Raw genomic sequence first — 23342 nt, forward strand, 5'->3', positions numbered from 1 at the left:
GAACCACTACACTAGACAATTGTGGAATACAATTGTTTTGTCCCTGTACTGCAGTATCATTCTGGCCAATGGCAGAATGCTATCCAGGCCTTTTTACATACCTGCATGGGCTACAAGACCTGACATTTCCTACATGTGTTTCCATACAGTCCAGGCTACTGCATCACAGGTTCTGCACAACAACATGGAATATGCCAGAGCCATGTGTATAGTTCGAAAGGTGGTCTGAGTGTATGGTTATGTGGCTAATCATGGCAGACAGGCAGCTGACAGTATGTATGCCCTCGTATAGGTTAGTGTGTAACATAGTGCTAGAGTTTGCATTCACAAATGAATACTGTTGGGCATGTTTCCAGCCATGTGTTCTGAGGTGTGGCACAATTATGCAAACAATGTCATACAGTTTGTGTATTTTGGTGTCTGTCTCTTCCAGCTTGGGGGGTCACTAGTTTGGCCAGATATTTAGAAGTGTCTGTGAATGTGTATGATTTCTGGTAGTGTGTGTGGTTGTCCTTAAATGTGTTCAAGTAAGGGTATGTGTTGGTTGTGTTGATGAGCTGCATGTTTTAACCTACACCTCATGACTGTCCAGTCCAGTCATGGCTGTAGACTGGGCTGCCTTCCAGCTTACCCCTGTAGCTGCATCCCAAACAATGTGTGGGGCATGGTGTTAGGTGGGTTTGGCAGTGTACATGGCATAGAGATTACATTCCCCCAGGATGGCCACATACACAAAGCTGCCATTAGCAAACACCAGTACCTGAATAGTGGATATGCCTGTATGAGCATTCAGTACTAAAAGTACCAAGTACGGTATTTAGTTTACTTATTGCTTATGAAGATGTTTTAGACAGTGATGCTCACATGTAAATATTTGTGTTATGGACATGACAACACTGGCTATTACAGAAACATTTTAGCTAGCTTTAGCAGCAATCCTCCTCTGAGGAGCACATCACATCCTTTTAGTTGATTACAGATGGTGCAAGTGTCTACAGGTCTGTTTCCTTCTCTGGGTATATACTCACATATCCACCAGGACCATGAGCTCTGTTGGGTACAGACACACACTCTCCAAACAGAGTCATGTATCAATAGACTCTGATGCCACTATCAACATGATCAGGATATAATCAGATAGTGTGAGCCATCACTTATGAACTGGCTATTACACATGGACAGCTTTAGAGCAGATGTTACACTGGAGTTAAAAATGATATGCAACCTGTTTCATTACCAGTGCTGTGCACTACCTTACATACAGTATGTGCAAGCGGCTGTTAGGTTGGCAATGAGAGGTTGGGCTACACAAACCTGGTAGTTCAACCAGTGTGTCTCCACTCTCAATATTAACTCTATGTAGGTGTGCACATAGCCTTTTGGCCCAGCCCTGTAACAAGGGGCACTGCACATTTGCATAACATGTATACATGCAGAGATGTTATTGCTTGCAAACGATACTAGAGAGGACCAGCCCTATAATAAGGGTCACTACACATTTGCATAACATGTGCACATGCACAGCTGTTATTGCATGCAAACGATATTAGAGAGGTCCAGCCCTGTAACAAGGATCACTACACATTTGCATAACATGTACACATGCACAGCTGTTATTACTTGCAAACGATACTAGAGAGGTCCAGCCCTGTAACAAGGGTCACTACACATTTGCATAACATGTACACATGCACAGCTATTATTGCTTGCAAACGATACTAGAGAGGACCAGCCCTGTAACAAGGGTCACTACACATTTGCATAACATGTACACATGCACAGCTGTTATTGCTTGCAAACAATACTAGAGAGGCCCAGCCCTGTAACAAGGGTCACTACACATTTGCATAACATGTACACATGCACAGCTCTTATTGCTTGCAAACGATACTAGAGAGGATGAGCCCTGTAACAAGGGTCATGACACATTTGCATAACATGTACACATGCACAACTCTTATTGCTTGCAAACGATACTAGAGAGGTCCAGCCCTGTAACAAGGGTCACTACACATTTGCATAACATGCACAGCTGTTATTGCTTGCAAACAATACTAGAGAGGTGGATATTACATGAGTTATGTGCATGGAGAGTTACCTGGCTCTTCCAATTATCTTTGCTATCATGCTGCTAAACTGTCAGATGAATACAATGATATGTATCCTGTTACTGAGTACTGTAATTGCCAATAGATATAACTACTGTTTGCATAACATAACAGAACTGCTATGTAGAATAGAACACAGATCTGCCTAATATACTGTACATTACACATTTATTGGCACAATATCCCACAATGCACACCATATTTGCACAGTAAGCCCACCTCTAACATGTTCATCTTACTTATACACCCATACATATATCATCCCTTGTGGTATATGCGGAGTTTGCCGTGTGACCTACAGCAGTACACACATAGAATACTACAAGCATTACTACTGCTCAACAATACATCGCTGCAAGATAGCTGTTTCCACTATATGCACTGATTACACTGTAATTCTTACAGAACAGGTGCTACATACACAGACATACTACATGTTATACATACCTTCTTAGTAATTGTAGGTGTTATTAACTAGTGTAATACTCATTTTTGGTTCATTTTTCAGTGTTTTGTACTGTCCTACAGGTAGATACAGATGGTTTGAATGTATGACAAGGCAACCTTTTATAGTTACAGATCAGTAACATGTGCTATCTCGATAACCAACTGGTGTTCCTAAGTAGCTAATTACATGCACATCATTGCTCTGCTACTGCCTTAGCCAATACCATGGTTACAGTGGAGTATATATGAGTACTCCACTTGGGCATTGTCCCTTTGCCTTACTTGTGAGGAGACGAACAGTAATACATTGTGTGTAATGCCTAGAGGATTTGGTCTAAATGTGAGTACTGCTGTTATATTTCTGAACATTGCTACTTGTGCAGGGTTTGTCTGTACCTAATTCTTAGGCATATGTTTCCATCTGGCCAGGTTGTTTGACCAGCTCAAGGCTGCATAGCTATGCATATAATGTTAGGGAGTTTCAGTGTGCATACCAGACATATTTAGTTTGGTGTTACTGTGTATCATACTGTGCTGATAATCAGTACTCGGTAACATTTCCTGGTGTACAAACCTTTCAACCCTTTGAAATGGGGTTAGATCATACCAACCCTGTTACGTCAGCAGCTGTTCAATTGTATAACAGCAACCATGTCACATAGGGCCATGTTAGTATGTTTGTGTCCAGGTATGTTAAGGTTTCAGCAGATGTTGTACAGTAGTTGACTAATAGGTTAAGGTATGACAGTATGTATTGATGTAATTATTTTGGTTGTGGGGTAGTTGTTGGTGTGTGTATATAGCACATGCAGTTGTGTAGGAGCCCCTTTTATACAAAGTCTATATATGTGTGGGTGTTCTTTCCCTATGTGAACGCCTATCCCTTAGTGGACTAATGATATGGTAATTGCAGGCTGATTCATTAAGGCACTGTTAAATGCTTCCTGTATAGCATGCAGGTACTGTTAGTCCTTAAATCTGTTTGACAATACATGAGAATGTAATAAAGTTTTGCAAAATGAAAGCTGCCTGTGTATTTCTGTCATGGATATTTGCAGTCATTGCAGTTGTGTTGGTGACTGTGTCCAAAGAACATATTTGTAATAGTGTATTGGCATATACTCTTCATATGTTATGTTCATATTGTTTGGGGGGGGGTGGAATGTGTGATTGCTAAGGTCCATGTTATACTCAGATATGAACACTTTGGATGCAGTGGTGGCTGGTGGCTTCAAATTGAATGGGGGCTGCAGGAGACAGCTGAATGGGTGGGGTCAATGGGAAGGGGTGCGGCCAACTAAAAATAGGAGGAGCTATGCTCAAAACTAATACGCTGCCCTGGGTGCCAAACTGTCATTATGAGACTCTAATCAAGACAAAATGAAGTGTAGAAGAATACAAATATTTCAATGCATTGGCTGCATGACAGCTTACTTAATATCTAGATGGAAACAAAAGGTTGTGAGGCATGAAAAAATAAATAACTTTTTAAATACATTACTGGAATGCCAGTCAAAATCAAGTATAAGAAAAACAAGCAGCACTCAACTCAAACCACTTCACCTTGCATTGCAGTTCTAATTATAATTTATATTCAGCTTTATTAAAGTACCAAGTAATACGCTGAAAGTAGAAATCTCTGTGATGCCCCCACTTGTAAAAATGTTTCTTATCCAAAAAAGATCTTCTGCCTGACAACTATCTACTTGTTTCATGGGGAAAACATGATCAAAGTAAAAAATGAAAAGCAAACAAGAAACAAGCTCAAGATACATTGCTTAAAGGATGACTGTACAGGTTATGGACCACACATGATTGGCATTTTGTTTAGTTTACGGGTAAAGCCTGCAGAGATGACTGGAAGTCTCCAACAAGTGTAATAAGCTTCTTAAAATAATGTAATCCTGTCCCTTATTACAAATACTGTCATATGCCTTTCAATGCCCAAGGCTTATACATTATCTAGTTAAGTATTCTCTGCATGGCTACAACAGAAAGGCTTTCAATGTTGGCAATTCTTTAACAGTATGCTTATTAAACTTACTTGCATCTTACCATCTCAGGCCAGCTTACCTGATGGTCATTAAAACATTGCTACTTAAACACAGAGCAACAGGCACTTTGAGGAATAAGCATAAATCAACAGTACAAAAATATGACAAACCAGACCACTCTGCAAAATCAAGGACAGATGAAATGCCACTGTAGTACTTGTGTCTACCTTGGATGGGGGGATACTCTGCACATTTACACTGCATAACTACTCCTTGCTTGGACACACCTAGAGTCACTACATGGGGGAGTGGGGTGCAACAAGTATGTCACAATTTGAAATGTCTCTTGCTGACTGTGATGGCCCTGACACATTTGCCATACCTCTCAACCTCAGAGCAAGAAATCTGGACAAAGCCATACAAAGAAGTGGGACAAAGGCCCAAAAATAAGGATAATTTTTAAATATTGCTCTTATAATCTTAGAAAGATAATAGAATAAGTCTTGCATTAGTATAAATTTTCTGAAGGGTATGAAATCTGAAACTCAGATGACTGTCATTATTTTCTAACTTCAGTCTTTAATAATATGTCACCAATTTGCCAAAAGAAAACACAATTTTATGAAACATGGACCAAAAATGTGATGCAAAAACATAAAATAGCCACACAATACAGCTGGGAACCTGTCAAAGAAGGGCCACTTTAATATTAGTACTGCTAACTTGAGCAGCTGACAAAATAAAAGAATCTACATGCATTTCTGAAATAAAAGTAATCTATAACTCTTATTATTACAGTTATTTCTTAATTGTAAACCCTCCAGGTTTTCTTGCAAAATTGCTATTTTGCGGAGGGATTATTAGGGGGAAGAGCAACATTTTGAGCCAACATTGGGGACAGTTGAGAGGTTTGAATATGTCTAACTCTATAAAGCAATTTATTTGTATGTAACTCAACCTGTTAATGCAATAAATATGAACAAGGCCAAATATATTGGGGAAACATATAAACAGTACCAAAAATTGCTCCTGTATAAACTGAGACAGTTGATAGAATAACAGGTCTTACTTAAGCATGCATTTTTATGAAGGTTATGAAGTCTGAAACTCAGTGTGTCATTATTTAGTGACTTAATTCCTGAATGATTTGCCAGAAAACCAAAAATTTTATGAGGAACAAACCAAAAATAAGAAGCAAAAATCTATTCATTCTTTGAAAATCTGGACAGTTGGGAGGTATAGTTCAGCTGGGGCTGTCTGAGTTTGCTGCCCTTCCCCCTCACAAAATCATGGTCGAATGGAGCCTCCCCCCTGCAGCCATTCCAATGATCCATTACTTGGCTATTTCACACCATTTACCACAAACACTAATGTGCATACTGCTTTACATCTACAATGATGTGGACTTCATTTGAAAGTTTTATTTTGCATTTTACAGCACAAACACTAAGACATCTGCTAAACAAAGCAATGCAGTCTCACAATGAAAACAGACTTAGCATTAAAACTTCTCTGCCCTTGAAACTCACATTCATTGAAACAGTATTGAAACACACATTCAAAGAAAATACATTTTGCAAGTGGCAGATAAAGATTAATTCTGGGCTGTTTTCAAATCATAGGCCCCTTGCATATGAAACACACATGTGCTCTTTGATACACCTTCCTGATTGTACTAAATTATATTCCTTGTACAATACAGTGCAGTTGTTAGAGGGCATTTTAAATTTATTAAACAATGAAATGAAATGCATGCACCAATAATGACAAAACTGCCCAATTCAGAACATTTTTCTAGTAAACAATGAAACAAAATGCATGCACCCATAATGATAAAACTGCCCAGTTCAGAACATTTCCATCATAAAAGTCTACTCAAACTTCTACAGTCCACCATGATCAGTAAATATGCACAATTCTACAGTCCACCATTATCAGTAAATATGCACAATCTCTGAAGAAGTAAAAGTCATCGAAATAATTCCACATTAAAGAAATCTGTAACTAATGAAGAGCTTGCTGCTAGCAAACACCTTTATATTTCATGGTTTCATCAAAAAATAAAGTGTCTGTTGCCCCTGAGGAATAAATTGCCTATATTACATTAAAAAAATGATAATCTAGAAATATTGCAATAGGGAATGGATGGCAAACTGATAACAGGCTCATAGTTAGTATCTTCGCCGAGGAAGACATTCTCAATACAGCAGCATCCACCCCTTGTGGAAGTAGAACCCACAGCCTTCTGCATCAAAAGTAGGTACACAACCTGTTGTGCTATTAACAATGCAAGCAGACTTAGCATAATCAGCACTAAACTTCTCTTCCCCTGCAGCACTCAGCTACTTGTAAAATCTACTCAATACTCAACTACATCTCAACTTCACAGCACAAGAAATCTGGAAAAAGTCAAAATTTATTGGGGGGGGGGGTCAAAAGCCCAAAACCCAGAGACACATTAAACATTGCTTGTATAATCTTGGAAAGTTGCCAGAATAAAATGCTGTGTTAACACCATATATTTTACTGCCAAGGTCCCTGTGCAAAACAGTCAGAGCAACATACCACTACACCAAATCAGCTGCTTTGTGAAAGAAAAATGCTGTGTTACCACCATACATTTTACTGCCAAGGTTCCTGTACAAAACAGTCAGAGCAACATACCACTATGCCAAATCAACTGTTTTGTGAAAGAGAGGAAGACTGAAACTTAAATGGCTATCATTTTAGTGAATTCAGTTCTCACCATAGCTGTCAACCTCTTAGCACAAAACACCTGGACAAACCCAGTAATGAGGGAATACAGCCCTCAAAAATACTCAGTGAATTCAGTTCTTGCCATAGCTGTCAACCTTAGCACAAAAAACCTGGACAAAGCCAATAATGGGGGAATACAGTCCCAAAATAGGGACAGATTTCAAATATTTATCTTATAAACTTAGAAAATTGCTAGAATAAAAGGTTGTGTTATTATGTATTTTCTGAAGAATATGAAGTCTGAAATTTAAATGCCTGTCAATTCTACTTCTGACGGAACACAAACAATTTTCAGCAGATGCCCAGGGAGAAATACTGCAGACACGTCTTTGAAAAATGGTAGGACACCAGAGCAAATCCACACAAACACAGGGAGGAGATGCAGACTCCACACAGAAGGCACACCAGCCAAGAATCAAATCGGAAAACCTATAGCGGTGAGGCAACAATGTTACCATGGCACCATCAAATATGTAAGGAATTAAACATTCAGAAACCTGAAGTTTGAAATTCAAATGTCTGTCAATTTTATTTAACATTTGTTAACCAGGACAGTCTGACTTGGAGCAAAAAGACAATTTTCAGCAGAGGCCCAGGAAGAAATAATGCAGACATGTCTTTGCAACATGGGAGGACACAAAAGCAAACCCACACAAACACAGGGAGAAGATGCAGATCTCACACAGAAGGCACCCCAGCCAAGAATCAAACCTGAGAACCTGCAGCTGTGAGGCAACAATGCTACCACTGCACCATCAAATATCAAGCATTTAAACATTTATAAACCACAGATATTATGAGGAATAGAACAAACCAAATACGAGGAAAAAATCTACAAATTATTTACAAATGGTGGTGGGTAGGGAATTCAGGCCCTTAACACCTGCATACAAGGTAATGGGTTCAAGCCTGAGGTATTCTCTACCACACCACCATGAGTTTGTTCTAGCCACCAGTATATAGCAACTTGGGCACACACACACGCACACACCTGATTAAATGTGTCCAGACCTGAAACCATGAAGCAGCAGTACAATTCAAGTCCCAAACCTCCATGAAGCAGCAAGTAGCCCACTCGAAATCCAAATCCCAAGCCCGTGATGAATGTGATCTCCCGCGAGAGCTTAAAACTCACCTCACCTCTCACCTCTCTCCTGATTGGTCCTGTCTGCTGATGAAGCAGTCCGGAGCTCCTCTGTTCTGTGCGGTCATCACTGCACAGATTCCTGGGCATCTGTGGGGCAGAAATGCCTTCCCTGTATCTGGACCGCTGACTCAGGCAGTCTGAGTTTGTACAGATTCCCTGGGCATCTGCGGAGCAGTCTGAGTAAGTTCCGGGACTCGTAAAAAATACATTTTTTTGTTTCACGGTTAGTTTTTTTTTTGTTTCTAGGTGGGAGGGCTGCAGTCCTATAGCACAAGCCACCCGTGTTTGGATACTGTCTACAGACATGTATTTATGTGTGTGTGTGTGTGTGTGTGTGTGTGTGTGTGTGTGTGTGTGTGTGTATATATATATATATATATATATATATATATATATATATATATATATATATATATATATATATATATATATATATATATATATATATATATATGTATATATATATATATATATATATATATATATATATATATATATTGACAGATTGTGTGTGTGTGTGTATATATATATATATATATATATATATATATATATATATATATATATATATATATATATATATATATATATATATATATATATATATATAGATATATGTATTATTGCATATGTTTATCTGTACCAGATATATATATATATATATATATATATATATATATATATATATATATATATATATATACATATATATATATATATATATATATATATATATATATATATATATATATATATATATATGAGCATGCACCTTTAATTGGGTACATGGCGGGTTGTCCTATTTCAACACATCCCACCCTTTTGTAATTTAACCTGTCTGCATACACAACTGGGATAGGTACATCCCAGGTAGCTTAGTGTCAGATTACTCTCAGGGTGGAATACATGGTTGCGGGTTCTACTCCTGGAAGGTGTTATTATTTTACTTCTTAGAGTAGGCACAGGCAGGGAAAGTGTGAATAATGCACATATACGTGATTGTAAGCAGGTTTGCCCTTGGTTTGCGCAACGTTAAGCAAAGGTTAAACCTGTGAAGCGCTTCTCCATTTACCATGTTTCTGTGCCTCTTACCATCGCGCAAACACATGGAAACCCGCTTAGAACTGTTTAAGAGTGCTTTAATCCACCTGCATCCAACAGCCTTTATTCTGGCCATCAAAATAACCTAACAGCCCTTGCAGGTCTTGATACCATGAACACCACAGTCACTGATTTTCCCACTAAGGAATCTGAGATATGTACAAATTTTATGGTGTTTAGAATATACATTGTACTACAGACATTCCTCACTACTGAAAATAAATGTGACAGTCAGCTGGTGTACATATGTCTGATACATGTTAATGTTAATGTTCATATGTTTGTGAAATTAAGTGTTGCAATGTGACATGACAGGGTGTATTATGAATGAGAAAGGTTCTTGTTTTGTGTCCTTTTTTATTGTCCCCATACTCCATGTATGCCCCTCCAGTTCACTTATTGGACATCCGACCCAGACCCTCCTTGATGCATGATTGCATTACCCATCATTCCTTACCCACCCCAATCTTCACATACACAACAACCACCTCTTCTATGGTGAAATAGGTTAATATTGTTATAATACCAGAGCTGCATGTGTTTTGTGTACACTCCAATTCCTTTGGCGTGCTTCTGTGTCATGAAGTGTGTTCATAGATGTTTATATATATGGCTATTGATGCAACTATATAATATATATATATATATATATATATATATATATATATATATGTGTGTGTGTGTGTGTGTGTGTGTGTGTGTGTGTGTGTGCAGACATCACTGACATATATATATATATATATATATATATATATATATATATATATATATATATATATATATATTTATATACAACAAAAAAACAGGCTAAAATCCAGGGGGTAGAAGCTGTGCTTAAGAAAATAGGAAATATCGCCAAAACACAGTATAAAGCAACAGCTACCATGCAGGCTTCAGTCCAGGAAATGTTGCAAAATCACATAAAATCTAAGGAATAACCAGTCCATAGTAAAAAATCAAAATTGTTGTTTATTAGTGCACTCAGTAGGTTAGCGCTTTCACAAGTTAGCTTCTTCAGACCATATAACTGAGTGAAGACCGAACATCCATTTTAAAAACATGTATCACCAATCAGATTCTTACACACCATGAATGGCTCATTAATTATTAAGTGCATTATAAAATCACATATAAATTCCATTACATCATTTAAACATCAAACTATTCCTAGAAAATGGATAAACAATCTAAAAGTGCATTTAAATGAACACTCAAAAAACAACCTTTAAAAGTCAGAAACATTATCCTAATTGCGATTATTGCCCTCATGTACCTGATATATAAAAACTATTGAAAGATAAATAATAGAATTATATGTATATAAATATAAATAGAAATGTATATATATGAAAAAAGATGTAACTAGTAACATCTATCTAACCTTCAACCTTCATTCAGACCTTACCCACATCAGCATGTAGTCTGATAATCCAGTTGGCTTCTCTTTCTTCTGTCAAAGCACTAATATTGCCATTATACCTAAATGTGCCACTTCAATAACCACAAACTCAAATGTTAGTGTCCCATGGACATGTGTGTCTAAATTGTCTGTCAGTCTTTCCTACATAGAAAGACTGGCATGCTCCTGAACAGCCAGGTAGACCACATGTTCACAGGTGGCTACACAATTAAACCTAAATTCTCTCCCTGTATCAGGAAATGTGTGCATCTAACATGTTGACAGAAGTTGCCATTATGTCTCCTCTGGCTTTCCTAGCATTTTATGACATAATATCCTCTTTATATTTCTCTTATTTTTAAACCTAAATATATTCTTTAATTTGTGGGTCAGTCATCAACTCCCAGTGAAAATGTTTATAACATTATCTTCTCACTGTGTTATCTGCTTCTGTTAACTGTTTCAAACTATTTGAATGGCTTGAAAAATACTCATTGCATCAATGGTGGACAAACCTTCATCAAGATCAAAACCTTCTTCAGTATTGTTCAACCTCGAGACACGCATCCCTGTCCTTTAACAACATTAATTGGGATGCATGCTCCTTCTGTGAATGCATTTCTATGACAAACCTTTCTAAAGACATCTGTAGTGAAAGTCTCTACAAAACATCCAAAAATGCAACATTTGTATATGAAAAATTCATAGAAAACCTAAGGTAATTTGTAATTTGATTAATCGCATGAACAAATTCATCAAGTTCATCTAACCCACCATTCCATAAGAAAAAAGCATCAACAAAACGTTTATAGAAGACCACACTTCTCTTAAATTGTTCCATCACAAATAATTGTGACTCCTCCCACATAGCTAAGAACAAGTTGGTATAGCTATTGGCACATGAAGTGCCCATAGCCACGCCATCAAGCTGAATGTAGGAAGTGCCATCAAACATGAACAGATTATTCTCAAGTATGGTCTCTAAAAATAGACACAATAAATCAATAAAGTTACAATCAAAGTCACTGTGCCTTTCTAAATAGCATCTCACAGCAGCCACCCCTTCATCATTCGGAATAATGGTGAATAAGGACTGGACATCGAGGGTTACTAATACAAGTTCCAAATTATTAATATCAGCACTATCACAAAAGACATATAGCTCTTTCAGAAATTGTTGCGTGTCTTTCAAAATAAAGGAAATAGAATCCACTATAGGTCGCAAAAACTTTTCTACATATAACGAAAGGGGTTCCATGCACCATCCCCTTCCAGATACTATAGGTCTCCTGGGTGGGTTAATGCCATCTTTATAGACTTTGGGTAACCCATGTATAAAAGCACTGCATCTTTCCATGGGGACATGGCAGAAGGTTCAACTACTGTAGCTGAATTGAACTACAGACCTGAGGTTATACAGATGGGTTCTGAGCTGAACAGCAGAGCCGAATCAAGTCAACACAGACAAGATATAAGTTCTAATCCTTTGCTCTCATATCAAACCACTTCCACAGGTGAGGTGAATGAGGCTATAGATGCGGATTATGAAGACCTGAAGAGGGTGATAGACAAGTTGGAAACAGATTTTGTCATGCTAAAGTGGCTACAGCTGCAGAGGCAGCACTTTGAAGCATGCATTTCCAAACAGATTGTTCCAAGGGGTTTACATGTACTTAAAATGCCAAATTATGGGACTCAGTAGCCCCACCTCTTGGCGGAATGGCAGTTGCTCAATCTAGAGGTTAGTATGAAATATATGACTCTGCTGATAGATTATTTTAAACCTGAGGAAGATTGCCTCAGGGAATCTATTCGTAAACAGCAAATGGATTTATATAAACAGTTTAATAAGACTAATGTGAATGCTTCTATGGAGGCACTATTGGATAGTGTCTCTGTTTTTGAGAGGAGGCTACTGTTACAAAAGAAAGCTAAAATTGACAGAGGGAATACCTTATGCATCAAACAGATTTTAGTAATATTAAGGCCAATACAATTTGTACATTAATGGAGTCAGTATTGGACAACAACTTTTTTAGATTTAATGATCAGTTATACAAGCAAACATCTGGAGTAGCTATGGGGTCAAGGGTAGCCCCGGCTTTTGCCAATTTAGTAATGGCAAACTGGGAGGATAAATTCTTGACTAGAAACTCCTTTAATAATGAGATCAAGTTACATTTTTGCTATATAGATGATTTGTTTTTTATATGGCAAGGAGATTAAGGAAGGTTTAATGAATTTGTTGATTATTTAAATGAAATGACTGAATTTTTGTATTTTAGTGTGAGTGGTTATGGTGAGGCTATCAACTTTTTAGATGTGCAATTGTCATATAATTCAAACAATAACAGTTTTACAAGCAGAATTTTTAGAAATCAGTTTTTGTTAATCAATACCTTCACAAAGAAAGTTTACATCCACCTCATATGAAAAAGGGAGTTGTTAAGGGGCAGATAATAAGGTTAAGTCGCCTCACTTCAGATAAGAAAGTATTTCTAGAAGAATTGGACATTTTAAGATCTATGTTCATATTTAGAGGATACAATGAATTATGGTTGAAAAAGATAGAACAAGAGGTATTCAAACTGAGAAGTAGAGTTGCATTACCCATTTTAGTAAAAATTGATAAAAATTCACCCCTAGATAAAATCCAGTCTAGTACCAAGGTTACAGAATATGTTTGTGCCTTTCCAGTGCCAATAGTTAATGGAATGTGGCTCATTAAAAATGTCATTTTAGAAAATTGGAAAATAATTTTGGGTACTAAAGATTTGACAAAATACACTGGGATTAAGCTGAGGTTTACCTACAAGAAAACTACAAATATTAAAAAGATGTTAGAACAAGGACATGTACAAAATACAAGTGGGAATGGAAGAATTAGGACATTAGGAACATTTGCCTGCAATCATTGTAAACAATGTACATTCATCAGTGATACATCTTTTGTAAAACTTGAACATGTTAAGAAAACATTTTGGGGCAAAAATCACTTCACTTGTGATAGTGAATTTGTGGTCTGCATTGCTCTATGTTCTTCTTGTCCAAGTTACTATACAGGCAAAACAGGTAGATGCCTAAAACGTAGAATTTACGAGCATCAGCTAGCAATAAAAAAGAAAGACAGTATTAATTCTTTGTCAAGACATGCAGAAATTTGCACTAATTATAAAAAATTCCATTTTTTTGTCGTAGACTATGTAAAAAGGTTGGAATTCAATGGTGATAGTAATAATTTATTAGAATGTAAGGAAGCCTTTTGGCTGTTGTATTCGGGAGCAGATAGAGCACCTGGTCTCAATGAGACCATTAATTTAAAATGTTTTTATCATCCTAGAAGTAAAAAAGGATGACAGGAACATACAAGTGTTTGCACATTACTTGAAAAAGTTTTTTCTTTCATGTATTGAAACGTGTTATATATAAACCTATGTTTTTAATTAGTTTTTAATTAAGACAAATATGACAATGTCATTTTGAAAGTATGTCATGTGATTTGTTTAATTAGTATATAAATGATTTGTGAGTAGTTAGGTTCGTTTTTCTGAGGAAGTTCACATATTAAAAGTGGATGAAAGCGGTAGCTTCAGTGTCTGTGTCTTATGTTTTCTGGGATTCGCTACCTATACAGTGTTTGTAATTTCATTTTTCCAGTTTTCCAGAGTTTAGTAATACATATGTATGCTGGAATGTGTTGGTTCACTAACTACATTACATTACAATGTACTGTACATATGTACACAAAGTGACTGTCCCAGTTGTGATCATTACAGTGAAATGCATATGGTATAAGGTGTAGTCCCAAGAGCTTGAAACATATATACACCACGGATGGCTTAGTGGTAAGTCCCATGACTATAGTGTGCATAGTCAAGGGTTCGACACCTGCGATGCTTTACAAATGTTTTTTTCTCCAGAATAATGCTCATTTAAGCAGTTGTAAGCATGTTTAAAAGTGTTTGTGTGACATTATAGCAGCGGTTAAACACAGTTAAACAAACTTTGTAACGTATAATCTGTGCACGCAAACATGGCCACATCCGCTAACTACTCAGGATATATACATGTCAGTGAAGTAACATCTCACTATGTGCTGACATAACATCACATTCTCTGTTGACTGTACTCTCCAGCACACATGGGTTTATATGGGTGTTTTGAATGTTTATTATACAGATGATTACTACCTATATATTCAAGCTGTGGTTAAGGTATACTTTTGAACATGATAAACATCCCTGCCTTTATCGGGATTGGAACCTCGAATGCACAGATACTATGCAGATGCTGTAACCATTACACTGTGAACATTAACGTTGCTTCCCCCTATTTCCTATTTAGATGCTTTCTATGTGTAAGCTAGGCTAAGCAAAGGGCGGAGGCCCCCTAACTCAGTGAGCTTTGTGTACTCTTGAAATAACATGTAACAAATGTACTGTGAGACAATACATTACATTCCTAACTACATTAGGCATAGCCCCTCACTGACACACTTCAAGGTAAACCTTGTTGTGGGAATGGGTAACAGAATATACGCCCCTGGGATCATGTGTCCCAGACCAGGGGGTGGGGGAGCCTGTCCAGTTTGATAGCTGCGAGACCTGTTGGAGGAATTGAATGGTGTTGAATTGTCACATTAACATGCCCTCTTTAGATCACTAAGTGCCCCTATCACCCTCCGCAATCCCAGTCTTCAACAGCTTCCATCAACTCTGCTTGGAATTGCTTCATTGGCTATGCTTGACAGAGGCTCAGTTACTTCATCAATGGTGTGGGGAAAGCCAACACACTGAAGTTATGCTACTAATTGCCCTTGGGCAGATAGGTAGTAGGCTATCTGTGAACCTCTAAAGTGCAGGCCATCACAGCCATAATATGTGAATAAACAGACCTTCAGATCACAATGGCAGCTCTATACCAGAGGGCTGGGTAAACACTAAGGTGCATTGTGGAAAACCGAGGTTAGAATATACTGTCAATATGTGACAAATATATCAGAAACGTGTGGGGATATGACGTGACAATTTGAAGGCCGAGGCTGTGTTATGGAGGTTTGCTCAGTGTTCGCAAGTCTTGTTGGGGGATTGATGGTGGACAGGTTTAATTTGAAGGAATTTGAACTGAATTTCCTGCCTGCACTTATTTTTAAAATCATTTTTTTTCTTAAAGCTTGTATTTTATCTGTCTCTGGCTTAGCACTCAAGTGTGGGGTCATTTACTGCATTGTTCTAACTTGTTGATACTTGTGAACCTCTGCTTTCCTTAAAAAAAACAAAAAAACAAAAGAATCTTGCTTTTTTCCCACTTTTCTGAGATTTAAAAAAGTTCAGTTACAGATTTGATGTTCTGAACTGTTTGTAAGTTTCTTGGAGGCCATTGTTTGCTTGGGATAAAGGGAAGTCTGTGTGTTCATCAGTGGCAGTGATAAACATTGAGCAGCCTGCCTGCCCCTGTGGGAGTGGTTACTGACTTGAAACTGTAGTTTTATTGGCCATTTCGGGTCAATTCCAAACTCCTTGATCTCCCTCTCTTAAAACCCTCTTTTGCGTGGTTTTGCGCGTTTTTTTTTGGGCAGCGCCGCCTAATTGGGTTTAAACTATTCCTGGCTCCACAAAGTCTGCTCTTCACTTTTTCCCTTAGAACTGCTCTATCTCTCAAAGTAAACACCATATTCTCATTCTAAGGCCCCTCACTGGTCCAAATAAGTAATCTTACAAGTTAGCACTAATAAACCATAAGCACTACTTACTCTTATACTCTCTACGATTACCTTGTTCCCTATTGGTCCATTTTAATTCAGTTCCCTATATTACTCTAGCATGTCCAAAGGTCAGTCAATGGTTTCCTCTCCAGTCCAGCTGGTGAATTTGGGAATTTTGAGGCAATGTTACAACTGTCTCATGTACATGGACAACCCTCTCCTCCTCCAAACAGGTTCAAATATATGTGAGAGATGCAACCATATAGCCAAACTGGAGGCTGAGATCTCTCATCTCAAAACTGGTATAACCAGTCAGGAGGAGAAGGTAACCTCACAATACACAATTCCAGTATCACATAGTCCCACCACAACAGCGAACCAAACATAAAAACACAAAAACATACTCGGAGGCTCTAAATAAAAATCTACCTAAGCAACAGAGACCTCCAAAGCAGACATTCAAGCAAACGCTATCCCAAAACAAAACACGTACAACACATAGCACACAAAGTCAGTGTGCCAAGCAGCCACAGCCCTTAAGGCTGAATTACACACTTGATGCCCTTGTAATACGCGACTCTATTGTCAGACACACTGACGTCCCGCTCACCAGGCTGAATAAAGAGAAGGTCACAGTGAGCTGTCTGTCGGGCGCTAGGATCTGCCACATAACGCAAGCACTCAGGTCACTCTAAAGCAAATACAAATATGACTCAGTCATTGTACATACTGGCATGAATGACCTGAGACTTACCTCCCTTGACTACATGAAAAGAGACATAGAGGAGCTCTCTGATCATGTAGCCCAGGCCGGTATGACCCTGACCTTGAGCAGCATCTTACCCTCACCTAGAATGATGCCACAATAGAAAAACAAAATGATCGATTTTAACATTTGGCTAAAATTTTGGTGTCATTCAAAGGGGATCCAGTGTCTGTCAGCCTGGGATGACATGCTCGACAAGCCATGTTGCTTCGCTAGGGACGGCTTGCACCTGTCATCTCTGGGCTTTCGGATATTGGCAAAGGCTCTTGCCACCCCCATAGTGCCTTTTTTAGGCAAGGCTCAAAAGTCAAACCCACCTCCATAGACAGCACAGGGAACAAGAAACTAAGGGTAATGCTGCTAAATGCCAGAAGTCTTAACCTCAAGATGCATGCACTCGAAGCTCTCCTCAGTATGGAGAACATCGATAACTGTGCAGTCACAGAAACCTGGTTCAAGGCTCCAGAGAGCACCCCAGCACTACCAGGTTATACCTCATATCATGCTTTTCGGCCACAAAACCCGGACCGAACCACAAAAGGAGGGGGAGTTTCCATATTTATCAAGGATATCCACACCTCCAGGTTAGTGGCAGTGCACAAAGTATCGGAGACCATCCATGTGCAACTGACAGTGGGCAAGACTGCTTTTCAGTTTATAGCATCCTACAGACCACCCTCTCAAAGTCAGGAATCCCACTCAGCTTTCCTGAAAACATTGGAGAACACTAAGATCTCTCCGAACACCATTATATTGGGCGACTTCAACTACCCAAACATAGACTGGGAGCATTACTCAAGCCCCAGCACCTTAGCCCAAAGGTTCTTGGAATTTATAAACTCAAATGCTATGGAACAACTAGTCACCACTCCCACAAGAGGGGAAAACATACTAAACCTGATCATTACCAACATGGGGACTCTATGCTCTATACCAGAAGTATATCCCTCATTGGTAAGATCAGACCATAAATTAATTTCACTGGATATCCACATCCCAACCCCATCCCCAGCCCAGAAAACCACAGTGAAAAACTTCTCAAAAGCGAACTTCACACTTCTCAAAACTGAAGTGGAATCCTTCAAGGCCCCAGGGCCAGTGGAAACTACAGCCCAAACTGCAGAATCCTACATAAACGCATTCTACGGACATCTCCAGGAAAGCATGGATCATGCTATCCCAAACAAAATCAAGACCCAATCATCCAAAGGCAGGCGTCCAGTCTGGTGGATCCCAGCCATAAATAAACTGTACAACAGAAGGAGGAAGCTACTACATGATAGAGCAAAATCCCTAAAAAAGAAGGCATCTCTGATCAGTACAGGCAAAAATTTACGATCCCTCATAAAATCCTCCAAGGCCAGCTTCGAGAGAAAAATTGCACAGGACACTAAAGACAATCATAAGGCTTTTTTCAGTTATGTTAGGAACCTGGGATGCAACTCCCAGACTTGTTCTGAGTTGATTCTAAACGACAAAAAATACTGAACCCACAGACATCGCCAATATCCTGGCAATTAGGTTCAGTGCAAACCCCCCCCCCCCAAAAGAGCAAGTATCTAACCCGGCAGAGTGCAGCCTCCCAAACATCTCTGATGCTCAGGTGAAGGCCCTCTCCAAAGCAAAAACACTGCTTCCATGGGACCAGATGGCGTCCAGGTTGTCCTACATGAACTCCAAGAAGAACTAATCCCTCAAGTAAAACTGCTGTACAATCTCAGCCTCACTACAGGATATATGCCCAAAGAATGGCGTACAGCAACAGTGGTCCCACTCCACAAAGGTGGTGCCTCTGTGGACCCTGGAAACTATCGCCCCATAGGCCTGACTAGCCTAGTATGCAAGGCTATGGAGAGGATCATCATGGAACTCATAAACAAAGACATTGGGGACCTACAGACACTAAATCCTACCCAATTTAGCTTTGTCAAGGACAGTTCCTGCCTTTTGAACCTGGTCGACTTCTTCAAAACAGTCACCAAGGCCATAGATGAAGGGAAGGTAGTCCACACAGCCTATCTGGACCTCGCAAAGGCATTTGACACAATACCCCACTCGGGCATCATAGATAAGCTATCCAGCCTAAATATAAACCCCTATGTCACAAGATGGGTCGCAAACTGGCTCAAAGACAGAACCCACAGAGTCAGAGTTGCTGGAGCCATGTCAGACTCGAAACTGGTCACAAGTGGCGTCCCACAAGGTTCTGTCCTGGGACCTCTCTTGTTTGGTATTTACTTTTCTGAGGTACAGGCCAATGTGGGAGGACTATGGCTCACCAAGTTCACAGATGACTGCAAACTGGGTGCCATAATCGACTCTCCAGCTAACACAAGCATCCTTCAAAAAGGTCTCGCAGAGATGGATAACTGGTGCCAGAGCCATGGTCAAAAGCTAAATGCCAAAAAGTGTATAGTCATACCCTTTGGCAAAAACAATGTGCCCACAAATTGCCACATAGGCGGTAATCCATTAAGTACAGAGAAAGTAATTAGGGATCTGGGGACCCAAGTTGATAGCAATCTCTCCTTTGACAACCACATTGCCAAAGTGGTTAGAAAGACCTTCTACATAGCCCACCTCATCGTGAAAGTATTCACATCTAGATCAAGAGAGGTAATCGTGCCCCTTTATTCATCCCTCATCAGGCCCATCATAGACTACAATGCACCCTTTGGGATGTACCTTACCCGACACCTGCAGCAAATAGAAAGACCCCAAAAGTACCTCACCCGGAGGATCAAGGGACTCAAACAGATGCCATATGCTGCTCGGTTAAAAAAACTCCAGCTCTACTCAGTTGCATACCGCCTACTTTGAGGCGATCTATGCCTGACATATAAAGCTATGTCCAACCCAGAGTTAATGGACATGCTCCGCCTCGGTAAATCTAAATCCCTTAGAGCCACGCGCTCGAGGATTTGAACCTCAGCACAGAAATAAATAGAACATGCTTGAGGGACAGATTCATAACCCAGAGGCTCCCTTCGCTCTGGAATAGAATTCCAATTCATGTTAGGCAGAGCACCTCACTGACTCTCTTCAAGAAGAATCTTGATGAGTGGATGGGGGATCGTATGTTTGTCCCGGGTATTACTTCCATGTCACTATTAGACAGAGGCACAGTAAACTAAACTTTAAAAAGGGCACAGTAATACTCAAATCAAGGGGTTGCGTAAGCCAAACACAATCGGGCTAGGCTTATAAATGCCCCAGGGCAGATAGCCTAGTATGAACCTATGAACCTATTAAGCTATGAACAATATACAGTGAGAAATCACCATGTAGTCAGGAAACAGTTAAGTACAGCAAGAACATACAGAACACTGATACTTAGTCACTCTAAAAGCCTATACTGGAAGCTAGGTGACTTGTATAAGTTTAAGGCTTTCTATTGCTTACCAGTAGGTTACCTACAGGAGAGATGAAAAACAAGCACAGATGGGGAACGTGCATGCAATGATACCATATCGGCCTATGTGTCAGCCTTGCTTTGGAATACTGGCCAAGGCTATTGCCACCTCCACGGTGCCTTATTTAGGAGAGTCTCGAAGGTGAATACCAGCTCTGTAAACAGCACAATAGCAGATTCAATGAGGGTTATGCTACTCAACACCAGGGGTTGTGATCACAACATGCATGCACTCACAGCACTCTTCAGGATGGACAACATCAACATTTGTGCAGTAACTGAGATCTGTCTTAAGGCTCCTGAGAGCACACCAGCACTATGAGACTGCAACCCATACTACACATTTCAGCCACAGAACATGGACTGACACAGACATGGAGGGGATGTATCCACATTCATCAGGAATACCTACACCTCCAGGTTAGTGGGGCAGCATGATACCTCTGAGATCATCCATGTGCAGCTAACATCAGCCACAACTGCAATGGAAACTGTGGCCTGCTTCGTATCACCCTCCATGACCCAGGACCACCACTTCACCTACCTTGAGACAGTGGAGAACATGACAGTCCTAACACACACCCTGGCATTGGTCGATGTCAACTACCATACCATTAACTGGGAAACTTACTCCGGTACTCACTTACAGGCCCAGCGCTTCTTGGAATTTATCCTCATATGCCTTGTATCAGGTGGTAACCTCCCTAACGTGGGGTATAAACTATTAGAAGTGGTCATCACCAACATGGGCAACAGGTGCACCACAGCAGAGGTTAACCAGTCACTGGTTAGATCTGACCATGAACTATTCACTGTTTCCACTCCCAAACATCTCCCCCACCCACGGATACCACATTGTATACCTTTCCTATAGCTAAATGTACACTACTTGTGACAGGGGTGGGGGGTTTCACAGCCCCCATGCTAAGGGGAAACACTGCTCAAGATACAGACAGATTTACAAATGCAGTCTATATACACCTACATGGATGTATGGATCGTGCCATCACTGGTAAACCAAGGCTCACTCCTCCTAGACAAGGACACCTGGTGGACCTCTGCAATAAACAGGCTATACTACGGAAGTAGGACAGTGTTCCAGACAAACAGCAAATCCAACGAAGGGCAGACATCTGTGACCACTATTAGTATGTTACGTAGGTCCCTCATGACATCATCCAAGGCTAACATCAGCAGGAGAATACGCAAGGATTCAAAAGATAACCACAAAGCCTTCTTTGGCTATGTCAAGGATCTATGTGGTGACACACAGATTTGCACTGTGCTGGTGAAATATAGCACAAAATATGCTGACCCTACTGATATCACCAACATCCTTGCAGATACATTCAGTGCATACTTCACCCCTAAAGAGCCCACAACACTACCCGAAAGATACAGTATCCCACACATCAGAGACACACAGATGGAAATGTCCCTCTCTAACAGCAGAGCACAGCATCAGTGGAGGCAGATGTTGTCCCAGACTGCATCTTGCAAACTGTACAAGACAACCTGACCCCCACATAATTAAGCTTTCCTAACTCAGCCTCTTCACAGGCTACATGCCCATACAATGGTGCTTCACAACGGTTACTCCACTCCATCAAGGTGGAATCACAACTGATCATGGTAACTACCACCCCATAAGCCTGAATAGCCTAGTCTGCAATGGTATGGTTCACATCCTCATGGCACTAAATTAATAAAGACATTGGTAACCTCCAAACACGTGACCCAACCCAGGTCAGCTTGCCTGACTGCAGTTCATGCCTACTGAACCTGTTTGACATCTTACATACAGTCACCAAGATGTTAGATGATGGGGGAGGTGGTTCACACATACTACCTGGACCTCGCCAAGGCATTTGACACTATGCCGCACTCAGGTATTATTGATAAACACACCAGCCTGTACATACACCCATACATCACAGATTGGGTTGCTAACGGGCTTACACACAGAACCCACATGGTATGACTAGTGGTCTCCAGGTCCAACTCTTGACCATTCATGAATGGTGTCCCATAGGACTCAGTCCTGGGAGCCCTACTGTTTGGAATATACATCTCAGAGGTACAGACAAACACAGGTGGACTACGGCAGACCATGTTTGGCAATGACTGCGAACTGGGAGCCATGACTGATAGTCCAGCTGACACAGACATCCCTCAAGTGGCCTCTCAGAGAACGTCACAGGGTGTCAATGTCATGGCCTCCAGCCAAGTGCCACTAACTGCATGGTCATTCCATTATGGAATTGGCACCCACATATTAACACATAAGTGGCAGCTACTTTAATATGGATGTGGTAATGGGGTATCTGGGGGACTAAGGTAGATAGTGATCTCCTCTTTGACAATCATATCTCCACAGTAGTTAGGGCATCCTTCTATGTAGGCCATCTGATTACTAAAGGATTCCCATCTAGACATACTGGGGTTATAGTGCCCCTTTACTCATCACTCATCAGTCCCATCATAGGGTATAATTACCCATGTGGGAT

The sequence above is a fragment of the Protopterus annectens genome, chromosome 3.part0 (genome assembly GCF_019279795.1).
Source record: "Protopterus annectens isolate FY-2018-M chromosome 3.part0, PAN1.0, whole genome shotgun sequence".
Taxonomy (NCBI): Eukaryota; Metazoa; Chordata; order Ceratodontiformes; family Protopteridae; genus Protopterus; species Protopterus annectens.